The sequence below is a fragment of the Pseudophryne corroboree genome, chromosome 8 (genome assembly GCF_028390025.1).
Source record: "Pseudophryne corroboree isolate aPseCor3 chromosome 8, aPseCor3.hap2, whole genome shotgun sequence".
In the NCBI taxonomy this organism is placed as follows: domain Eukaryota; kingdom Metazoa; phylum Chordata; class Amphibia; order Anura; family Myobatrachidae; genus Pseudophryne; species Pseudophryne corroboree.
The window spans coordinates 207741749-207767727 of NC_086451.1; the positions used below are offsets into that span (position 1 = coordinate 207741749).

The window sequence follows — 25979 nt, forward strand, 5'->3', positions numbered from 1 at the left end:
TTTATAAATAAAATGGAAAGTACAAATATGTTACCAAGTTACCAAGAAAATATGTTAAGCGCGAGAGATGGCATGCATTCAATCATAATCAGCAGTCAATACAAAAACATTATAATTTAAGTTCAACACTAACTAATGAGCAGAAGATCCTTTATTGTTTACATGGGGAAAATAATGGCTTCCATTAAAAAAAGAGTTTATGAAGCATATTTAACATTAATTTGCTTCCTTTAACTTACAGTACCACATGCAGTAAAATGGGGTTAGCATAATATTGTTACTATTTATTATAGATGAGCAGTTGGGTTTTGCAGAAAACCGAACACACCCCTACTTTGGGATTCACACCCCTACTTTGGGATTCACACCCCTACTTTGGGATTCCGAGTCGAATGGAGTCTCAGCTTGGATCTCGAATCTGACGTGTTTTTTGCATGTACTGTAAGTCCCTCTCTCATGATTTCAGGTGCCATTTTACACTGGCAATGAGTGGAAATAAATGTTATTGATGTTAATAGTACTGTAGAAACAAATACAAGTCCAAATGACATTATTTTAGTTGGCTTCTCTGATTGTGTGTAATTCAGAATCAGAGTGGCTTGGCCTCATTTTCTACCTGCCTCCCAAGAAGCTCCAGAGACACCAGCCCAGCTGACCCCTGTCTGAAAGCCCCTAGAATTGTCGCGCCCTGGGCCGTTGACCTTTTTCTCATCTTCACAAAACACAGTATTATAATAAGAAAAGCATATTCAGTTAACCTGTAACAAAAGTTCACTGATGGGTTTTAAGTGTGTGATGCACATTAGTGTATATATATTTTCATGTTAGTGTTTAATGAATCAGGCCCAGTAATACAGTCAGCTACTTACAATGAACACAAGAACATTTCTAAGTAATTGCTTCTGAGTAAAAATAAACACACGTTTACTTCAAACTGCAAAAAAGAGATATTACTTCTCTTCTTAGATTGTAACTAACCATACACAGCTAAGTGCCCCGCTGGTACCCATTGACAATGCAATTCTCAAATACTGCACTGATTAGTATACTGTACTGTGTTTTGCTTTAGCTACTATAAACCATAATTAGACTTCACAGTTACAGAGATGCCATGATATGATCAGGGGTCAGAGGCGGTTGCAGTAAACAAAGAGGTGAGTGCTCTGAAATGTGCTTGAAAGAATGGTAAATATAAACCTCTCAAGACAGGTTCACCTAGGTCAATCACTGATGAGTGGGCTTGATCTTAGCATTGATTGTGACATAATTTTAGGGGAAGATAAACATACAGTATGTAACCAAAGTTAATGTAACTGATTTCACTAATTTATGAATCAAATACTGCTTCTACATTTTCTTTTAAGCCAAGAAATGCAGTAAAGTTCTGAAAAAAAACCCCAAATTTACCGAGTTCTGAAAAGCTTAACTTTTAGGGGCTTAGCAGCATAATTATCCCGCTGTCGCCTATGAGCTACACACTGCAATATTTTTCAAAGATGAATCAAATGGCAGCTCACACATTCCCAGCCATTTGGTCACAAACATGCAGTTGCTTAGTCAGGGATTAATTGTTTAGTCTTTGCAGGCACAGCCTTTCTTTGGAACCTGTGTGCCGGGAAGACTTTTTTGATAAATTGCTCTATATATAACATTTCTTATTGTCAGAATAGGCGGCGATAGCAAATAACAATTACCAGGGCAATTATGCACACATTGGGGGTCATTCCGAGTTGTTCGATCGCTAGCAGATTTTAGCAGCATTGCACACGCTAGGCCGCCACCCTCTGGGAGTGTATCGTAGCTTAGCAGAATTGCGAACGAAAGATTAGCAGAATTGCAAATAGAAAATTCTTAGCAGTTTCTGAGTAGCTCGAGACTTACTCCTACACTGCGATCAGCTCAGCCCGTTTCGTTCCTGGTTTGACGTCACAAACATGCCCTGCGTTCGGCCAGCCACTCCCCCATTTCTCCGGACACTCCCGCGTTTTATCCTGGCACGCCTGCGGTTTTCACACACTCCCAGAAAACGGTCAGTTTCCGCCCAGAAACACCCACTTCCTGTCAATCACACTCCGATCACTTCAACGATGGAAATTCTTCGGTCGGACGTGAGTAAATCTACTAAGTTTTGTGCTAAAATACTTAGCGCATGCGCACTGCGTACCATGCGCATGCGCATTTTTGCCTTAATCGCTCCGTTGCGAAACTCATCAACGAGCGAACAACTCGGAATGACCCCCTTTGTTACAGTATTTTGGCTCCTTCATCTGTTGTACAATTTTACTCCTTTGCAAAGTACTGTACACCATCTTGCCTGCACTTTGGTGGAAGCTGACAACAGAATAAATAAACGAGCACTGCATCACTAAAGAGAACTTTATATTGTCCCACAGCAGCTTCACATGTTATAAAGCAGAGGTGGGGACCTCAGGCCCGCAAAGCCACTTGATCCAGCCCGGCAAGGCTCACCTAACCGAGGGAGATGCCGGGCACCCACTGATATTTTGTTACCAGCGGGCGCCCAGCTCCTTCTCCTCAGCAGCAGCCGGAGGCAGGAGCTGACTCCTGAGCTCCGGCTTCTGGCTCAGGCAGTGTACATGAGCAGCTGCTCATGTCCCATAATTCTGAGGAGGGGGTGGCCAGGCGGAGGGCAGCAGTCCGGAAGCAGGAGCGGGGCTGGTATTGTGTTTTTTTTTTCCTTTTAATGTGTGTGTGTAACCGGCGCTACTAGGGGACATATCTAATGGGGCATATTTAATGGTGCATAACAACTGACTGGGGGCATAACAACTGACAGGGGGCATATCTAATAGGGCATAACAACTGACAGGGGGCATATCTAATAGGGCATAACAACTGACTGGGGGCATATCTAATAGGGCAAACAACTGACTGGGACATATCTAATAGGGTATAACAACTGACTGGGGGCATATCTAATGTGGCATAACAACTGACTGGGGGTATATCTACTGGGGCAGATCTACGGGGGGCATAACTACTGGAGGCAGGCTAATTTTTAAGTTGATAATTTTTGTATGGCCCCCTAAGGATTTTATAAATATCCAAATGGACCTTGTTAGAAGAAAGGTTCCCCACCCCTGTTATAAAGGATTTTCTCGATGCTTTTTTCATCATACTTAATCTCATGGGAATCTATTTTAAATTCATAAAATTAGTGTTTGATCACTGGTAATGAATGTGATAAATGTCATCACTTCCACATTTTTGGAAAGATAATTGGTTGCGATTTTCAGTGCAGAACATGAAGCATACACTAGAACAGAGTAGATTCATGCTTCAGTGGTCATATGCTGTTACTGCGGACACTGGTAAAGCTTCTTCTTGCAATACTGTATTTGAGTGGATCACAATAAATTGTAAACACTAAACGGTAAGTTTTGCAGGGGTGTATCTACCTATTGGCCAGGATGGCACTCTCCAGGGGCATCAGCTAACGAGGGGCACCGTACAGCAGTGCCACCTGCGGCCAGTAGGTATATTCACTTTTAGAGGTAGAAGCTATCCTCCCACCCCCATGTAGTTCCTTACCAACAGGGATGCCCAGTAATGATCACAGCATGCAGCAGCCGCAGCCACTTTAATTGCCGCCGGGATCCGGCACTGCATCATGCTGTAATCAAGAAACTCTACATAAACTACTCCTCCCAGCAGCCCTTGCTGCAGTGAGCTCCCATCAGCAAGGGCTGCTGGTAGCTGTGGTTTATGTAGAATTTATTGATTTAAGTGACAGTTTGATTTGATAAATAGGCCCCTAAAAGAGAGATCAAAGATTCCTTTGTGGAAACCCACTTCTTGAATCAGAAGAAGGTGTGAAAACTCCTTATATCACAGATGACAAATAAAAAAGGAGTTTTCACAAATTTATAAAAAGAGTCCTAATTCCTTTTCAGATGTTACAGAAAAGTTTTTCTCTTTCTTCCGTGTAGCCTTTTAATAAATACTCAACCTGATACCACATTTTTTGTGTCTTGGTACTTGTAGGCCAATATAGCTAGTGGCAATAATGACAAGTACATTTTGCATTAGTGTGTTGTAAGAATGCACTAGTTGAGGATTTTCTGTATATTTCTCATCTTAGATAGTATAGAAAATATTGTGATGATATTGGCTGCTCCCTGTTTTGTTCTCTATACTGAAATCCTCAATAACATCTGGGGAGGCAGATACTTTTCTACTCCTTTTTGAACAGAGCTACTGTACAATTGAAATTTCTTTTTGGAACAGAGCTACCCTTATAGTATTTTGGTGAGTTATAGAATAATACACATATGAAGGTAGAGGCGCAGGACTTTGCAGGAATACTGTGGAACCAAAGTTTAAATGAATGATCTGACTTTTTAAAATTATGATTTAATGCATCTTCTAAGAACTTTGATATTGCATACTGTATGTGTGAACAAGCATACAGTATGTGCAGGCGCTCTGTGCCACTGTACAAATATTGTAAATGACATACTATATACTGTAGCATTTGACTTGAAAATAAAGCTAATTACTTATGAATTTGTATGGTTTTCTCTCATGTTTAGTTATGTATTGTTTTCATTCCCCCATACCACCAGTGATATATTTCAAACCATATTGCCCTGTACTAGATTGATAAGTAAGAAGCACAGATTTACAGTCCATACAGTGCATCCAGAAAGTATTCACAGCGCTTCACTATTTACACATTTTGTTATGTTACAGCCTTATTCCAAAATGGAATAAATTAATTATTTTCGCTCAAAATTCTACACACAATGGGCCTAATTCAGACCTGATCGCTAGGCTGCGTTTTCGTACAGCGGGTGATCAGGTCTAAACTGCACATGCGTATGCACCGCAATGCGCAGGCGCGTCGCACGGGTACAAAACGGATCGCTGCTCAGCGATGGTTTTGTACAAAGGATCCATTCGCACGGGCATTCGCAAGGAGATTGACAGGAAGAAGCCGTTTGTGGGTATCAACTGACCGTTTTCTGGGAGTGTTTGGAAAAACGCAGGCATGTCCATGCGTTTGCAGGGAGGGTTCCTGATGTCAATTCTGGTCCCGGACAGGCTGAAGTGTTCGCAGCGGCTGACTAAGACTAAGTCCTGAGCTACTCAGACTGCACAAAATCTGTTTGTACAGCTCTGCTACACATGTGTTCGCACACAATACACTCCCCTATGGGCAGCAACTATGTGAACGCAGGTCTGCTAAAAAAAACTCTAGCGAGCGAACAGGTCTGAATTTGAATATGATGCCACAAGCATGGCACACCTATCTTTGGGAAGTTTTAGCCATTCCTCTTTCCAGCACCTCTCAATATCTATCAGGTTGGATGGGAACCGTTGGTGCACAGCCATTATCAGATCTCTCCAGAGATGTACAATCAGATTCAAGTCTGGGCTCTGACTGGGCCACTAAAGGATATTCACAGAGATGTCCTGAAGCCACTCCTTTGATATCTTGGCTGTGTGCTTAGGGTTGTTGTCCTGCTGAAAAGTTGAACCATTGCCCCAGGCTCTGGAGCAGGTTTTCATCCAGGATGTCTCTGTACATTGCTGCATTCATCTTTCTCTCTATCCTGACCAGTATCCCAGTTCCTGCCACTGAAAAAACTTCTGCCACCATGGTTCACTGTAGGGATGGTATTGATCTGGTGATGAGTGGTGCCTGGTTTCCTCCAAACCTGATGCCTGGCATTCACGCCAAAGATTGTGAAAAAGAGAGGTAAGATAAAATAGAGTGCGCCAAGGCTGCTCCTTGGACTATTAATGGAAAAAAAGAAAGTGTCACCTTACACTTGATAGAGTACAAACGATTCACAAATCTCCATACAAGTCCATGGGCGCTCATACATAAAATATAAAACATAAAAAAAATCTAGTGCAATATGTTTATCAATAAAATTATCAATGTGCAATACTGAGGGAATGTATGCCTTGTACCATTAAATATTGTCTACTTTTTATGGTAGACAATAAACGTGTCTGGAAGCGGGTATCGCCTGATATAGATGTCTTTTCCTCACAAATCTTCACTACAACCGTCCTTTCTCCTTATCAGAATTGTATACAAGAGAACCAGCTGTGAACCGAATGGTGGTCCTCTCCTCCTCCTTTCCCTCTGTCCAAAGTACCCTTTGATCCAACGCGTTTCAACACCTACAAAGGTGTCTTTTTCAAGGCATAATAAGGGTAAACATTCTATCCCTACCTATATACCCCCATCAATTGATGGTCGGGTCAAGCCTATTTCCAGACATGTACTTTCCTATCCTCTATTTCCCTCTAAAAAAGTTCAATCCCTATGGTCACTCCACACAGTCACTTTGGTCCTCCGTTTCCCGCCACAAACTTCTCCCCACACTAGAGATGAGATCACGGCACTTCACCAATCACTCGCAGCCGAAAGTCATCATCCTCGCCATGTACACGCTCGTTATCCCGCCTCTGCTGACGCACCCAGAAGATATCATGCTAGGGGTGGGTTCGTGTAGCTTCCCCGGGATTCCCCGATGTCGCGGTCGGAAGTGGTCATTTCTGATACCCGGCGGAAATGATCATCCTTAACTGGAAGTTGTTCCATCGGGAAATAGTTACTTTGCCTTAGTAGTAAATGTCCTTCAATAGCGGGGCGGCCATTTTTCGGTGGATCTCTATTCTTAACATGGGCGTCGTGGACATGATGTTAAAGTCATAAAGTAGAAAAATAAAGATAAATACACATCCTAGAATACATAATCAACATAATAAAATTACAGGAACCATTTTAGTTTGAAGTCCTTATTTAATCCTGACGGAACTAAAGTTTTATATTCATAAATCATTGCCATTTCACTTCTCGCCAGTTTCTGCGCTACATCATTCTCTCTCACGTCCCCTGTGATTTTTTCGAGTCCATAATTTTTTTTTATATGACTCACATCACAATTATGTACATCTTTAAAATGAGATGATAATGCATGAGTTTGGATTCCTTTTTTATGTTTCTCAGATGTCCGCTTAATCTAATTTTCAAGGGTCTACTTGTTCGCCCAATGTTTAATTTTTCACATGTACATTCAATGCCATAAATGATGTTGGACGTGTGGCATGTGATTAAATCTCTTATTTTACTTTTCCTTCCATTAATAATAACATCTAGAATTTTCATACCACAACTATTTTTGACGTTCTTACACCCCATAAATGACCCACATCTGATGAACCCCTTTGTATTGTTTTTCACACCTTTTGGGGATGTGGGGCATAAACTCCTAACTAATTTGGATTTTATGTTTGTTGCTCTTCTATAAATGCATGCTGGATGAGACGGGAGATCATTGCCTATCACAGGATCTTTCCTCAAGATTTTCCAATGTTTTTAAAAAATATTCTGTACTTTCTTATGTTGTGAGGAAAAATCCGTTATAAATGTCCGTTGATATCTTTTGTTACTTTCCTCACTCTGTCTCCTAGATGATTTCTTAATTAAAGTTTATCTATCAAGATGTATGACCTCTTCTAGAGCAAGATTAGTTTTTATTTTGTCATATCCACACTTCTGAAACCGATTTTGCATTTCCTTTGCCTGTGTCTCAAAGACCTTTACATCCAAACAGTTCTTCTTTAACCATCTGAACTGTCCTGCTGGGATTGATTCAAGCCATCTATCATGATGACAGCTGTTTCTATTGATATAGGGTCCTGAATCACTAGGTTTGATATAATGCCTCGTTTTTAAAACCCTATTTTCTACGTAAATGGTTAAATCTAAGAAATTCACCTCGGTTTTACTAATGTCAAAAGTGAGGACTATGTTTTTGTCATTTGTATTTAAATATGTGCAGAAAAGGTCTTATAACTCCCTCCTCCCTTGCCATATGAATAATATGTCATCAATATATCTTCGCCAGGACACTAGGCTCGCCCCGTATGGGTTGTTGGACCATATGGAATTGGTTTCCCAACAACCCATAAAGATGTTGGCATAACTTGGGGTGAAACTAGTGCCCATGGTGGTGCCCCTCTTCTGGAGATAGAATTCATCTTTAAAGATGAAAAAATTGTTCATGAACATGAAATTGATACCTTCAATTAAGAACTCTTGTAAACTGGTGTTCATGTCCAAACAGAAATTTGTGGTGGTACTGTTTTATGTGCACACAATTGGGCAGATATAATGGGCCAAAAGATATGGGATCACACCTAGGGTCCCCAACAATGCATGCAGAAAAACAAATTTATCTCTGGCTCATATGTGCGCACAAAAAGAAAAAAACAAATTGATCACAGGTGGTAAATAAAGAATGGATGTACTCCCCCGGTTTCATGTACTCTCTAATGATTCTACTTGTCAGTCTTCTAGAAACAATGTTTTGACATAAAAGAAAGAACAGAACACAGGGATCCTCGTGTAATACTGTTAGGTATAATTGCACGTATCAAATGAAATTAAACCACTTTACTAATGATAGTTAATGGCTTGTGTCTGGGTTTTAACCTCTAAATCCAACCACTCACAATAAGAGATGGAGCAAAAATGCTTATAAATTATCGTTTCATCAATAAAGGCACTGAAACCAAGAATATTTTTGCAGGGGGTGCCCCCTACAACAATAAACTCACAGATTAAAACTTGCATGTAGGCATATAGAATAATTCTATTTTATAGTTCCATCAGATCAAAGGATAAATCAGGGGATGCCCCCTTCAATAATAAACTCACAAAATATGACTTGTATATAGACATAAAATATTCTATCTCATTGTTCCAAATAGAAAGAAATCAGGGGATGCCCCCTTCAGCAAAACACTCACAAACTGGATCTTGTATAAAATGGGTAGGTAGGTCTTTTGGGTAGGTAGGAAGGGTAGGTAGGTCTTTTACTCTTCTTTAAAGATCCACATTCACCTCTTAGAATGAATCCTCAAAGTAAAGTGAAATAATACCAGTTTTGGATAGTATAAAACACTTTATTTTAAAATAACAATTTCTTTAAAACTCTGGGGAGCATACCCAGATTGGAGATTGTCCAGGGAATTGTTGATAAATGCACAAAACGGGGCCCCGTTTGAGCAATCCCAGAATCCTATCCTCTCCAGATGATGTCCCTTTTGTGGCACAGGTTGCCCCACATACGCGTTTCAATCCTCTAGGGATCTTTGTCAAGGTGTATGGGGTGACCTGTGGCTCGTGCAATTTATACCCAGTATAATAGGTGATGTAATACAGGTGTGTATAATTGATAATCCTACCCTACCCTCTGTATATCTAAAACAGTCATTCCTTTGACTAATTAAATTTATAACTAACACATAGTCCTGGTTAAAAGTCCATCAAATTACCCTCCCAATATGGCCACCGGCTCACATCTGTCCATTTCCAATATGGCGCCTGCCCCACTTCCGCCGGGGATATACTGCGTGATCTTCTTTCTATATGCTGCTCCAGTGTTAGATCTTTCCCCTCCTAATATGGCCGCTGGCTTACTTCCGTCCATTTCCAACATGGCGCCCGCCCCACTTCCGCCGGGGATGCATTGCGCGGACTCCTCTCTGCATGCTGCTCCAATTAGATGACGTTCTTCCTACTTTCGCCGGAAGTGTGTCCTGTAATCTCCCCTCTCCTTTGAATTGGTCCCTCAACAAGGGTTCCAATCGATAAAGATGTTCCTATGTCCATTTTCTTCTTGCAGGAGCTTCCTGTTATATGTCGCCATAGCAACCTCCAAGTCAGATATATGGATAATATCTTAGATAAGTTCTTAAAAAGAGAAAAATGCATTTATGTAACCTTTGTTTACTAATAGATTACATTACAAGCCCCATATAATGGATTACTTTTTTTAAGAAATAACTGTCTCATACTAGATAGTATAAACGGAAATGGTATTAAAAATATAAAAGAGAAATATTATTTTTTTTTACATAAAAATAGTGTCTTATATAATAAACCACACCTTTCTGCAAGAACCATTGCAACTCAAAATCGCTGTTAAGACCCAAAGGTAACAAAGTTTTATATTTATAAATATAGGTCATTTCCATTTTGGCCAAAGTGCTTAAAACATCTTTTGATCTCTCTGTTGTTTTCACTAATTTCAGACCATAAAAATTCTTCAGCTCATGTAGAGAACATTTATGTTTATCTTTAAAGTGACTCGATAATGCATGAGTATCGAGACCTTTTTTGATGTTTCTGCAATGTTCAGCTATTTGTACTTTTAATGGTCTCGTTGTATGGCCAATGTAAAAATTTTCTACTGCATAAATTACATTGGCCGTATTACAAGAAATAAATTCTTCCACTTTGTGTTCAGATCCATTGATATTAATTTTATCCACTTTAGAAGTGGTTAATCCATTTATGTTCCTACACCCAATGCAGGAGCTACACCTATAGAATACCTTAGACCTATTGTAGCTAACTCGGTTTTTTTTGGGTGCATACTCCTTACTAACTGTTTTTTTATATTCTTTGCTTTTCTGTATATATGTACCGGTCTATCTGGAAGTAACTTTCCTATTACCGGATCCCTTTGTAGGATAAACCAGTTTTTTTCTGAAGGCTTTCTCTATATCCTTATGCTGTGAATTGAAATTAGTGATGAATGCCCATTGGTATTTATCATCTTTATTTTTAGTCCCTACATTCTGTAGTAAATCCTTTCTATCCATCTTTTGTGCTCTCATAAGATTATCCTCTACTTTCTCTTGATCATATCCACAGGCTAGAAATTACTGTTTCATGATCTGCGCTTGTTCTTCAAATATTGGGTCATTTGTACAATTCCATATTAGGCGTTTAAATTGCCCTCCCGGGATAGAGTCAAGCCAGTTTTTATGATGGCAGCTATCCATATGAATATATGTAGCTGAATCAGTAGGTTTATGATACGTTTTTGTTTCTAATTTACCTTCCTTAATGTATATGGTAATATCCAAAAATTTTTAACAGGAATCACTCATTTCAAAAGTAAGTTTAATATTTTGAGTATTACTATTTAAATAGGAACAGAAAGTCTCCAGACTTTCCCTATTTCCCCTCCAAATAAACAATATGTTGTCTATATATCATGACCATGATACCAGGTTCGCCCCCAGACTCTCATTCTGCCAAACAAAAGTCTCTTCCCAGAGTGCCATAAATTTTTTTGCATAACTGGGGGTGAACCTGGTACCCATGGCCGTACCTGTACTTTGGATGTAGAAATCTCCTTTAAAAAGGAAATAATTGTGTTCTAGAATGAACATTATCCCTTCAATAAGGAATTCCTGTAAGGTTTGGTCCATTCCAGATCTAGATAAATAGGTTTTAATTGCCTCAATCCCATGGATGTGTGACATGATAGTATAAAGTGAGCTAACATCTGCGCTCACCATGAAATAGCCTTCTTCCCATGTGGTAGAACTTAATAAGTTTAGAATATCTCTTGTGTCCTTCAAATGGGACCTGTTGGTGAGTACTAGAGGTTGAAGATGATAGTCTATTAATTGAGACAAGTTCGGAGTGATGGAGTCCACTCCGGACACTATTGGTCTTCCGGGGGGACATATAGGGTCCTTGTGAATGTTTGGTAAAACATATTACCGGAATTTGTGGTTTTTCTACAAAGGGATCCGGTAATAGGAAAGTTACTTCCAGATAGACCGGTACATATATATATGTCATCTAAACGTCATCTAAATATCTTAATTGGAGCAGCATGCAGAGAGGAGTCCGCGCGATGCATCCCCAGCGGAAGTGGGGCAGGCGCCATATTGGAAATGGATGGAAGTGAGCCGGCGGCCATATTGGGAGGGGAATTTGATGGACTTTTAACCAGGGCTATGTGTTAGTTATAAATTTAATTAGTCAAAGGAATGACTGTTTTAGATATACAGAGGGTAGGGTAGGATTATCAATTATACACACCAGTATTACATCACCTATTATACTGGGTAAAAAAATTGCACGAGCCACAGGTCACCCCATACACCTTGGCAAAGATCCCTAGAGGATTGAAACGCGTAGGTGGAGGAACCTGTGCCACAAAAGGGACATCATCTGGAGAGGATTCTGGGATTGCTCAAACGGGGCCCCGTTTTGTGCATTTATCAACAATTCCCTGGACAATCTCCAATCTGGGTATGCTCCCTAGAGTTTTAAAGAAATTGATATTTTAAAATAAATTGTTTTATACTATCCAAAACCGGTATTATTTCACTTTATTTTGAGGATTCATTCTAAGAGGTAAATGTGGATCTTTAAAGAAGAGTAAAAGACCTATCTACCCTGCATTTTATACAAGATCCAGTTTGTGAGTGTTTTGCTGAAGGGGGCATCCCCTGATTTCTTTCTCTTTGGAACAATGAGATAGAATTTTATATGCATATATACAAGTCATATTTTGTGAGTTTATTATTGAAGGGGGCATCCCCTGATTTATCCTTTGATCTGATGGAACTATAACATAGAATTATTCTATATGCCTACATGCAAGTTTTAATTTGTGAGTTTATTGTTGTAGGGGGCACCCCCTGAAAAATTATTCTTGGTTTCAGTGCCTTTATTGATGAAACGATAATTTATAAGCATTTTTGCTCCATCTCTTATTGTGAGTGGTTGGATTTAGGGGTTAAAACCCAGACACAAGCCATTAACTATCATTAGTAAAGTGGTTTAATTTCATTTGATACGTGCAAATATACCTAACAGTATTACACGAGGATCTCTGTGTTTTGTTCTTTCTTTTATGTCAAAACATCATTTCTAGAAGACTGCAAGTGAAATCATTAGAGAGCACATGAAACCAGGGGAATACATCCATTCTTTATTTACCACCTGTGATCAATGTGTTTTTTTCTTTTTGGGCGCACATATGAGCCAGAGATAAACAAAAAATTCTGCATGGTGTTCATATCCGTTTTCTCCAAGATTTCTCTAACTGACTCTTTCCCCTGATGATGTTCTATAATTGTATATAAAGAACTAACATCTGATACAACAAGAAAATAATCATCACACCAATTAATGTTGTCCAAAAATTCCAACACATCTCCTGTATCCTTCAAATGGGATTTATTACTCAGAACCAATGGTTGAAAGTGGGAGTCTATATATAATGACAAGTTTGCAGTTAAAAAATCCACACCAGAGATTATCGACCGGCTGGGTAGATTAAGGGTTTTTTTGTGAACCTTTGGTAACACATATACTGTATGGTTGGAATGATAGGACATTCAATTTACAAAAACTTCCATTTCCACCTCTGTTATGGTGCCCCTTTTTAAATATTTTTCTGTTAAATTTCATAACAGCAAATCCATCTTTTTTGTTAAATTACCTAGGATGTTTTTATATGTCACTTTATCTCCTAGTTGTTTAAATATTTCTGCCTCATATTTGTCCTTATCCATGAGAATCACTGACCCCCCCCTTGTCTGCGGGCCTTATAATTAGTTTCTCATTAATGGATACATTTTTGAGAGCTTTTCTTTCTTTATAATTTAGATTACTTTTGATTTTATTTGTATCTAATTTTTCTAGATCTTCCATGACTAGTGCACCAAAAGATTCTAGGAAACACCCTTTTAAATGGGAGGGGAAAAATAATAATTTCGGTTTGAAAGGAGTTATGACAGAAAAATCCTGGAGTAACTCCTCTTTTGATTTTTTTTTTAAAGTGTCAATTTTCTAATAAACTTTTGAATATCAATAAATGTATTAAATTGATTAATTTTAGTGGAAGGGGAAAATTTTAACCCTTTCTCCAATAAAGATTTTTCTTCCTCCAAAAGTACTTGGGTGCTCAGATTAAAGATCTTTATTTTAAAAAACCTCTTTATTACCAATATTGGGTGGGTTGGGATCTAAGGATTTTTTCTTTCTTTTTTAATTTTTTTTCCATTTCAAAGACTTTTTTTGTTAACCTCCCCTTGTCCCTCTATGTGTGGGATTCATCTTCCATTGGGAGGCCACCTTCTCCTCTCTAAAAAAGGAGTTGAGATATCATTTTGTAGAGTGGCATACCTGTTGGAATGTTCAATCCTCGACTCCCTTATTCTAGGTGAGTCAAAATCTTGCCGAGTCAAAAACTTGCTTCTCTCTTTCCTCATTATGGCCTCTACTCCTCCATTCTGAAATATTCCTCCTATTATACCATCCTTGTTCATCTACCTGATTGGGGTGTCTAAATCTTTTGAAGTTTTGTTGCCCCATTCATTGTAGTTCTCCCCTGCCATCATTAGCCCATTTTGTTTGGTATCTCCTTTCATTATCCTTTCTATTCCATTTGGATCTTTCAGGTTTATCCTTTCAAAATTATTTATTAATCTGAGTACCAATGTTGACATCAATTTGTTCACCTCCATTCTTATGTCTAAATTATTTTTTTTCTACATACTCTTTATTATATAATTTTTTCTTTTTCTTTTAAATCAGGTAGATTGGAGAACGGAGTGGTAAGTATTTTAAACTCTCCTATCTCCTCATCTAAATTTACCAGTTCTTTCTTTCTTTTATCTATAATTAGATGCATTAAGTCAAATGAGCAATTCTCAATTATCATATCCCATTTCATTTTAAAACTTTCTGTTGCTGTGGTGATACTGGCATTTTTTTTATAATTTTTAGACCTTTTAGAACTATCTTATTGGCCCAATATTTCTCAAGTGTTACCACCTCCCACCAAAATTTGTTTTCTTTGATAAGAGTGTTTTCTAACCGATGCAACATGAGACCTAGATCTTCATCAACCACAGTAATATCAATGGTGGGATTTTCAAATATATTCTGTAATTTATTTAACCTTTCTTCCCTAAATTTGAACATTATGGCTGCACACAATTATCTTATAAGGTGTTATACAGAAATCGTGAAAAAGAGAGGTAAGATAAAATAGAGTGCGCCAAGGCTGCTCCTTGGACTATTAATGGGAAAAAAAAGTGGCACCTTACACTTGATAGAGTACAAACGATTCACAAATCTCCATACAAGTCCATGGGCGCTCATACATAAAAAATAAAACATAAAAAAATCCAGTACAATATGTTTATCAATAAAACGATCAATGTGCAATACTGAGGGAATGTAAGCCTCATGCCATTAAATATTGTCTACTTTTTATGGTAGACAATAAATGTGTCTGGAAGCGGGTATCGCCTGATATAGATGTCTTTTCCTCACAAATCTTCACTACAACCGTCCTTTCTCCTTATCAGAATTGTATGCAAGAGAACGGAAATATCTCCATAGTGTAATACAGTTTTATTAAAACATCATATAAAATCCTAAAATACAGGCAGCAGGGTTTAGATGGTCTCTCACAGTTCGGAATGGTCTACCCCAAACAAGTAGACAAAAACAGCAAGATTTTGATAAAGAACTAGGTGTCCCCGTAACCAGCTGTGAAACAAATGGTGGTCCTCCTCCTTTCCCTCTGTCCAAAGTACCCTTTGAGCCAATGCGTTTCAACACCTACAATGGTGTCTTTTTCAAGGCATAATAAGGGTAAACATTCTATCCCTACCTATATACCCCCATAAATTGATGGTCGGGACAAGCCTATTTCCAGACATGCACTTTCCTATCCTCTATTTCCCTCTAAAAAAGTTCAATCCCTACGGTCACTCCACACAGTCACTTTGGTCATCCGTTTCCAGCCACAAATTTCTTCCCACCCTAGAGATGAGATCACGGCACTTCACAAATCACTCGCGGACGGAAGTCGTCATCCTCGCCATGTACATGCTCATTATCCCGCCTCTGCTGACGCACCCAGAAGATGTCATGCTAGGGGTGGGTTCGTGAAGCTTCACCCGGGATTCCCCGATGTCGCGGATGGAAGTGGTCATTTCTGATACCCGGCGGAAACGATCGTCCTTAACTGGAAGTTGTTCCATCGGGAAATAGTTACTTTGCCTTAGTAGTAAATGTCCTTCAATAGTGGGGCGGACATTTTTCGGTGGATCTCTGTTCTTAACATGGGCATCGTGGACATGATGTTAAAGTCATAAAATAGAAAAATAAAAATAGTTCCTGCTGCTGAAAAACTTCCCCACAGCATGATGCTGCCAACACCATGCTTCACTGTAGGGATGGTATTGGCCTGGTGATGAGCGGTGCCTGGTTTCCTCCAAACCTGATGCCTGGCATTCATGCCAAAGAGTTCAATATTTGTCTCATCAGACCAGAGAATTTTGTTTCTCATGGTCTGAGAGTCCTTCAGGTGCATTTTGGCAAACTCCAGGTGGGCTGCCATGTGCTTTTTACTAAAGAGTGGCTTCTGTTTGGCCACTCTACCATACAGGCCTGGTTGGTGGATTGCTGCAGAGATGGTTGTCCTTCTGGAAGGTTCTCCTCTCTCCACAGAGGAATGCTGTAGCTTTGACAGAGTGACCATCAGGCTCTTGGTCACCTCCCTGACTAGGGCCCTTCTCCCCTGATCGCTCAGTTTAGATGGCCGGCCAGCTCTAGGAAGAGTCCCGTGGTTCCGAACTTCTTCCATTTACGGATGATGGAGGCCACTGTGATCTTTGGTACCTTCAAAGCAGCAGATATTTTTCTGTGCACTTCCCCAGATTTGTACCTTGAGACAATCCTGTCTCAGCGGTTTACAGACAATTCCTTTGACTTCATGCTTGGTTTGTGCACTGTCAAGTGTGGGACCTTATATAGACAGGTGTATGCCTTTCCAAATCATGTACAGTCAACTGAATTTACCACAGGTGGACTCCAATTAGCTGTAGGAACATCTAAAGGATGATCAGTGGAAACAGGATGCACCTGAGCTCAATTTTGAGCTTCGTGGCAAAGGCTGTGAATACTTATGTACATGTGATTTATGTACATGTGATTTCTTGTATTTTTATTTTTCATGAATTTGCAAAAATATAAAGAAAAAACTTTTTTCACCTTGTCATTACGGGGTATTGTGTGTAGAATTTTGTGGGAAAAAATTAAATAATTCCATTTTGAAATAAGGCTGTAACATAACATAATATGGAAAAAGTAAAGCGCTGTGAATACTTTCCGGATGCACTGTAAATGGCAAATGAACATCAACATTTACTATTATTGGACAATTTGAGATGACTGGGCAAACCTGGAGTTATGACTTTGGGCCTGATTCATGTTTGTAAGTAAAGCAAAAGAGCAAGCAACTGGGCAAAACCATGTTGCACTGCAGGTGTGGCTGATATAACAGCAGAGAGCTTTAGATTTGTGTTGGGTGAGTTCAAACTAGAGTGAGCAGTTTGGATTTTAGGAAATCTGAAAGTGCCTGAACTTCTGGAATCTGAGTAAACATGAGCCCTGGGTTGAGTTTTCCCGCCAGGCTTGGATTCCAAATCAAGGCAAAATGTCATCCTCCCGGCATTGGATTCTTTTAGGTTTTGGATTCTATATAAGAACCCAGTGGCAGTAAATCTGCGCCATTTCACTCCAGTCACGCTGTGTGTGCTACACTCTGCTCTACTGTGTCCATCCATAAGTAGCTGTGTGGTATCCATCTAATTGGCTGTACAGTGTCCATCTAATGGACTGTGCTGTGTCCATCTACTACAAGTGGCTGTGCTGTGTCCATACCCTTAGTCTAATTCTACCACACAGCAGGCCCCACCCACTACATTCACATGAGCAGTGTTACTCCATACTGTTTGTCAGTTGCAAAAAAAGTAAAAAAAACATTTTATAATTTGTACATTTCTGTGCACCGCACACCATTATGCTGTACCCCATTGTGCTTTGTTCTCTTCACATACATATAAAAGTGGTCTCATTCCATGCAGTGTGAGCCGAGCTGCCAGTTAAAAAAATAAAATATAAAAAATCTATTGTTGTTTAATGTGTTTCTACTGTTCTGTGCACTCTACCTACCCCAGTATGCTCTGTATACCAGTGCGCTTTGTTCACTTTACGTAAGCCCTATAACGCCATACAATGTGTGCTAAGCTGCCAGTTAAAAAAATAAAAATATACTGTATTGTTGCATAATTTGTTTGTACTATTTTGTGACCTTTACCTACCGCATTACTCTATGCACCCAGTGTGTGTGCATAAAAGTGGTCTGACACCAGTGTGAGCCTAGCTGCCAGTTAAAAAAGCAAATATAAAAAAAAGTTGTTGTACCATTTGTTTGTACTGTTTTGTGCACTCTACCTACCCCAGTACGCTCAGTACCCAAGTGTGCTTTGTTCACTTCATATAAAATATAAAAAAATCTATTGCTGTTTAATTTGTTTCTACCATTCTGTGCACTCTACCTACCCCAGTATGCTCTGTACCCCCAGTGTGCTTTGGTCCCTTCATATAAGCCCTATGACTCCACACAGTGTGAGCCAAGCTGCCAGTTAAAGCAATTAAAAAATGTTGTATAATTTGTTTGTACTATTCTGTGCTCTCTACCTTACTCTGTATGCTCTGTACCCGAGTGTTCTTTTTCACTTCACGTAAGCCCTGTGACTCCACACATGATCTACACATGTTGGGAGCAGTATAAGTAAAGATAGTGATGAGGAGATTATAGAAATTGAAGATGCTTGTGTGGAGGTGGAATAAGATGAGGGGGATATGTGTATACTACTACTATATGACACTGATAATGAGGATGCTGATGATGTTGTTTGTGTAAGTTAGTGTTACGCACACCAGTGCTAACAGGAGTATACCGGTGTGTGAACAGAGAGGGAAGCGAAGCAAACGAACTCACAGACAGTATAACATAACATACACAGGAGGTGATGGAATAACTAATAAACACAAAGTGAACGGAGAAGCCCAAAGGCTCAGGAATTGGGTGTCTCCCTAGTGTCAGGAATGCTCAGATGGAATAGAGCGGACAATGAAGCGATGTGTAGTGATTTAACATGTGGAGCACCTGAAATGATGTTGCTAAGAGCAACAGAAAAAACCCCAAAGAGTTACCAACGGGTGTGGGAATAAACTCCTTGGTCAGAGATAGAAATATAGACACAAGGAGAGTATCCACAATCCTTACCCCCCACTTGCAGGGCACAGGTTCAGCTTACTGCCACTAAACTGACACCTGGACGCCTTGCACAGTGAGGGAGGATTAAGCAAGCAGGTCTGAGAGTACAGCCGCAAACCTGCTGGGTTCACAGAATAGCAAAAGAACCCCAGCAGGTCAAGCAACTGACTCCAGTCTAACTGCTAGGTCCGGATTGGCAGAATGAAGTACCGAATCCCAAGGCCTATTCGCAGTAAGCAACAAGTAAATACAAAGTCACACAGTACTAGCTAACTCTCTGGAACTGACTAACAAACAAAGATTCAGCAGCATTTGCCTAGCCTGAGAGGATGGTTTATATAGCAGGTGCTGTCCACGCCCCACTCAGACCTCACAGACTGTGAGCACAAAACCAGCGCCGGATTCCCTGCCGTGCACAGAGCCTGTAACCACTACACAGTAAAAACCCGGACCGGAGTATCAGCTGCGCTCAGGTTACTTCGCTAACACTTGCCTCCCGGTTGCCATGGCGACGTGGCAGCACAGAGCAGGAGATCCTAACAGTTAGCCACCAGTGGCTGCAGTTCTTTCCCATGATAAAAAGAGCAATTGTGATGTCTGGGCATAAGACAAAAAAGGTGTGGGATTATTTTTACCCAAATCCTGATAATGTTTGTGAAGGCATCTGCTCCAATTGCGAGGCCAGAGTTAGTAGAGGTAGGGATGATAGCCATTTAGGCACCTAATCCATGTTAAGTCATTTGTGGCAAATTAATGAAATTAATTTTAAAAGATCATAATGTAATTAACATCCTTATCATCATCATCATCATCATCATCATCATCATCATCATCATCATTAGTGGTTGGATGTAGTCCTTCCAAAAAAATAGTTTTGTGGGGGCCAAAACAAATCAAGCACTTCAGACACAAAAGTGTCAGTCCCTGTCGCTGAAATGCTTGGTTTGTTAAACTGTGTATGTCCTTTTTAATATCCAACATAAGGGTGTGTTTGAGGGCCCAAGGACAATTCCATCTTGCACCACTTTCCAATTCTACCATTGCTGTGTGGCAATGTTTCACAGATGTGCTATAAAATGAAGTGTGTTTGTGCTACTGCTCTGTTGTTTAGTAACCAACCAGCTCACTACAGACTTTAGCCTAAACTGGATGAAAACAATATAAGAGGTGGTAAAAATTGACTGGAAATTACTAGAAAGTAATGTTATTGAGGTTAATAATACTGTATGAACAAATGAAAGGCCCAAATTATGTTATTTTAGCTTTTTTTGTAATTTCCTTAAAATAAGACAAAACCAAAACCGGAGGATGAACCAAAACCAGCAAAAATGTCCCAGCGCGCAACTCTATAAATCTATACTGCAGTGTAAAAATAAAGTTGTCTAACATTTGTGGACTACATGCAAAAGCAGCCAGTGTTTACCCTGCATAGAAATATATATAAATGAATTTGCTCCCCTTGCATAACAATATGGTTCGTTCTAGACACAAAGTTAGATGCTTTTTTTGCTATACTTACAAACATAAATAAAATGTTGTGTGAATATTTCCAATCTTGATAACCATGTAAATATGCAACATGTTGGGGTAAATTTACTAAGATGGGAGTTCTATGTATGATGGGATGTTGCCAATAGCAACCATTCAGATTCTACTTCTCATTTATCTAACACCTTCTAGAAGATAATACTTGGAATCTGATTGCTATGGGCAACATCCCATCTTAAATAGAACTCCCATTTTAGTAAATTTACCCCGTTATGTTTGATCTTGAGTTGATGTGATAACTTAAATACTGGAAAAAAAGAAAATAAAATATAGTGTGAAATAAGCAATTCAATCCAGTTGCTTTAACCCAGTAACTGCTGAGGGTTTTCTCACTTCTGTGCTGAACCCATTTTTCAATGTTTGTACTCATCACATTCCAGCTATAACATCACATTTTTCTTTAAATAAACAACACAAAGAAATATCTTCTGGGTTTTTCTTTGGCATTAATCCACCTTTCCAAAATAGAAGAAAGCAGGATTCTACTCAGAGGTTTTCATAATAAAAATTGTGCTTCAATATTATAATGCATTTTTTAATTGTATCACTTTTGCCTGATTTAAATGCTTTTAATGTGCAGGAATAATAATATGGTAGCCAAACGAGGCCTACCATGTCTTAATTTAGAAATCCTAGCATATTAAATTGGGGACCACTTTTTATTTTGCACAAAATGGAGGCGATCTGGGATTAGATCTCCTACCCATATGTGGAAAATAATTTATTTCCTGTAGTGTTTTAATCATTGTCTGGTAATCACCAAACAATTACTACTAAGGGATGTTTTTCTTTCAAAAAATGGTGCCCCACATGTGTTTGGGCTATAAATAACAAAAGTATCAAAACAACCTGCATCCACTGTACTGCAGCTTAGTACAAACTCAAGAGCACCACTCCTTCAAATACACAAATAATACAAATGAGTGGTCCAACAAGTAAGCACAATGTCCTAAAGAAACTTTAAATATCTCCACTTCAGTTTTCCTTCCTGATGGAACTTTCACATTCTCAGAAAATAAAAAGGAGAAAAACATCCATTTATATCAACACCCAGGCTAGTTATGTGGAATGGTATAATTCCTTGGTAAACTCATCTAACAACAGTGATATATGTACACAAAGCATTTCTTTTAGATCCCTCTTTTTGGACCAAATCACCCCTCAGGCAGGAAGTAAACTTGACCTGTGTAATTCCCTTTAGTGACAAGAACTCAATTGGGAACAGGTATAGCAGTTCACATAAAGGTATATTTGTAACAGATCACATCTCCCACTTGGGTATGGTCCTTCAGAGGTACACCAGAAGATACCCACCAAAATCCACTGGATTTGAAAAGTATTCCAAATAAAGCAAAGTCCAGATAACATTCAAAAATGTCAAGAGAACGAAAGGCTCAATAAAGAAGTAATAAAAAGCTGTAAAAAGTCGTCAAGGAGAACCCAATTTAGGTGTGGAATCCCCAACAAAATCTACTCCCTCTCACTCAGAGAGGTTTCGGTATATTTAGACTTAAGTATTAACTATTTTTTATAGATTTATTTCAAACATGGCCGGATCCGAGTTATCGGGGTGTCAAAGAGGAGGATCTATTTTGAAAAAAGCAAAGAATCAATATATTCCAATCCAGCTTAACATAATTGATAAGTATAGTCCCATTCTAGAAGCCAAAACACAAGAGAACACAGTGATTCTTGCATACATTTCACCGCAGTAACCCAGAGTTCCGGTTTGCATTCCAATGACCTGAAGTCCTCATCATCCATCTGGAGCAAATGGAGCTGGAACTCAAAGAAAACACTAGAGGCTTCCTCTTCCTGTTCAACATTTGGGTGCCAAGGAGCTGTTTGAAAGCATGGGGGCTCTAATTAATGAAGGACTGGAGTTATTTTATTTTATTATAAATATGTTTTGGTCTTTTTATATAGAAATTATGTACCTTTATAATCATGTACATATTTATGTAAATCTATGGGTATTGAAAAAGTGATGTATCTGTATTATACTTGCAATAGTTATTGTTTTTGAAGTTTGAATACTAGCTGGGATTTAATTTTAACCAAAGTTTAGAAAGGAGTAAGACAGCCCTTTATTGGGTCCTGTAAGACCTCACACCCTGAGGAAGGACTACTGTCAGAAATTACTTTGTGTAATAGGAGGACCCTTTGCAACTCTGTAGCCCTACTTTGACATCTGTATGGACAATACTCAGACTGGGTGAGAGGGAGTCGTTTTTGTTGGGGAGTCCACACCTATATTGGGCTCTTCTTGGGGTCTTTTTTTAAAGCTTTTTTTATTACCTTTTTATTGAGCCTTTACATCTATGGACATTTTTTTATGCTATCTGGACTTTGCTTTATATGGAATAAATAATTTAAAAATCCAGTGAATTTTGGTGGATATCTTCTGGTGTACCTCTGAGGGACCCTATACAAGTGGAAGTCATGACCTGTTACAAAGATACCTTTATGTGAACTGTTATATTTGTTCCCCAGTGAATTCCTGTCTCTAAGGGGAATTACACAGGTCAAGTTTACTTCCTGCCTGAGGGGTGGTTTTGGTTCAAAGAGAGGGATCTGAAAGAAACCGTTATGTGTACGCATCTCACTGTTGTTAGGTGAGTTTACCAAGTAATCATACCATTTGCATAACCAGCCAGGATGTTTACATAACTGTATGTCTTGTCTTTTTATTTTCTGAGAATGTGAAAGTTCCATCAGGAAGGAAAACAGTAGTGGAGACATTTAAAGTTTCTTAAGGACATTGTGCTTACTTGTTTGACCACTCATTCATATTGTTACAGTATGTGTTTGGGCTAGTATGGGGGAGATACAGCACAATGTGCCCTTCCCAGAGCCAGATTAAGTGGAAGGCCCATGGGATCAGTAACCCACCCCCACCCCCCTCTCTCAGTGGATCACCGGTCAAGCACACATAGGGCTCACCACTTGACCAGATTTACATGTGGCCCACTGTGGGCACCGCAGTGTTGGAGGAGAGTTATGCCTCCTCATCCTGGTGCCTGCTGCATCATCACTGCCCCTAATAACCTGCCTTCCCATAATCTTGGTTAATTCAGTCGCAACTACAGGCTGTGGGTCTGTGCGGGAGGAGACCTGGCAGAGAGGAGACGGAAGCAGCATCAGCAGTAGCACCCCAGGTCCTGACTACAGCCATCCAAGAGGGGAAAAAGTAACATTATAAGAGGGATGGGGGGGGATAGAGGCACCTCAGAAAGGAAAGCAAAGAACACAGGGCTGCTACAGGTTCCCTGGGTTAAAGTGGGTGGTGTGGCTGGGATAGGTTTGGGTGGCACTTGATAGTGGTTCTATCTTCTCCTTAACCTGCACTCTGTAGTCCCATGTTTGCTATGCATGAGAGTCCAGTTTGTACCTTTGTGAGGAGAGAAGTGCCATAACTGATCCTGACTGGCCAACTAATGTCACCTCTGCTGTCTGGTGAATTGACCCCTTCTTTCGTATAGTATAGACAGATATTTTTGCTGAAAAGGGCCGCATGGCATGGCATTGACGCAATCACAGCAGTGCCATGCCACTAGCAGTCCTTTTTTTGTGCTACAATTCGCGGGTTAACACCTCAACCCTGGGACACCAAAAGCACCAGATATTGGCAAAAATGCCACGTACTGCTTGAGACAGTGGAGGAAATCATGCTCTAAGGCAGACTTCCTCTATTTCAATCTTATGTTCTCATACTTCCGTGCTGCCCTTTCCTTCGCTAAACAGTCATACTTTTATAAACTCATCTCCTCCCAGACATCCAACCCCGCCACCTCTTTGCCACTGTAACTCTCTCCTCTGCCCACTACCACCTAATTTCCTGTCCTCACTCTCTACTCTTGACTTTGACACTTACTTCACATCCAAAATAGACTCCATACTGTATGTATGCCCATCTGACCAGACCATTAGCAACCAGGCACCTCCTCTCCCTTACCGCTCCTCCCTATCCCTCTCACAAACGCTGACATCTTTCTCCCATGTACAGTATCTGGGGAGGAAGTCATGGCCCTCATCTGTTCCCCTCACCACCACCACCTCCCCACTTGACCCTACCACCTCCTCCGCTAACTCTCTCCTTCTGCCTGTTTCCATCTTGCCCACCTTCTCAATCTCTCCCTCCCATCAGGCACAGTCCCATCTGCCTTCAAGCACACATTCATCTACCCTATTCGTAAATAACCTACCCTTGATCCAAACACCCTCTCCAACTACTGACCCATCTCTTTCCTCCCTTTTGCTTCCAAACTCCTTGATGGTATTGTCTACAACCGCCTTACTGCCTTTCTTTCCTCACACTCGCTGTTGACCCATTCCAGTCTGGCTTCCAAACTCTCCACTCCACTGAAACTGCTGCCAAATCTAAGGGTCAGTACTCTCTGCTTATTCTTTCTGACCTCTATGTTGCTTTTGACACTGTGAACCCCCTTTCCTTCTGCAAATCCTTTACTCCATTGGTCTGCATGATACTGCCCTCTCTTGGCTGTCTTCCCTCTTCTCTGACCATTCCTTTTCTGACTCTTCTCATGACTCCACCCCCCCCCCCACTTGCATTAACTGTAGGGGTCCCCCTAGGTTCTGTTCTTGGTCTCCTCCTTTTCTCTCTCTATACATCCTCTTTAGGTGAATTCATTAGTTCTTTTGACTTCCAATATCATCTCTATGCTGATGATACTTAAATCTACAGTACCTTTCCTCCCCAGACCTGTCCCCTGCTCACATCACTTGTCTCTCCAACTGTCTTTCTGCTATCTCTTCTTGGATGTCCCAGTGCTTTCTTAAACTTAACATGTCTAAAACTGAGCTGACCATCTTCCCACCTTCCCGCACAACCTCACTTTCCACAACTTCATTTCTTCTAGGGGTGGACTATTCCACCCAGGGTAATCTTACGCAGTGCTCCCAAGATGGCTGCCGCACCTGGTACCCCGTGAGGGTGGAATACACAGCCCATGGAAGTTATTACCCAAAATGCCTACACCAATCATCCATTATGCTTTTTGTGTGCTCATGGTTTTTTTTTTTTTATGTCTGTGTAGTTTATCTTTTTGATGTATTGCTTAAATCTTCTGTGTTATATGCATTGTTTGAGTTCAAGATGGCGCCGTGGATGGCTACCTCAGTGCTGCTCTACCAAGCAACCCTCATTTTTAGTTTTACATGCATAATATGTCTAATATGTTGAGTCTATCGTACAGTTGCAATGTGCAGTATGAACTCATACGTGTAATGTTTGTAATGTATGCTACGTTTTTCCCCTTCTTATGCTATGTATTCCCCCCTACATGTTGCTTCTACCACAAAAAATTCCTAGTGCACGTGAGTACACCTGGCCAATAAAGCCAATAAAGCTGATTCTGATTCTGATTATCTATTGATGGCACAACTATCTCCTCTGGCCCCCAAGTGCATTGTCTTGGAGTAATCCTTGACTCCTACATCTCCTTCAAACCACACATTTTATAATAA

The 25979-nt window shown here is 40.0% G+C and overlaps 1 protein-coding gene across 2 annotated transcripts in view; it reads right to left on the minus strand.

Moving 5' to 3' along the window:
- Positions 1 to 25979, minus strand: part of LOC134948821 (G-protein coupled receptor 83-like) — a 186629-nt gene that overhangs the window by 48004 nt on the left and 112646 nt on the right. The window lies entirely within an intron of this gene.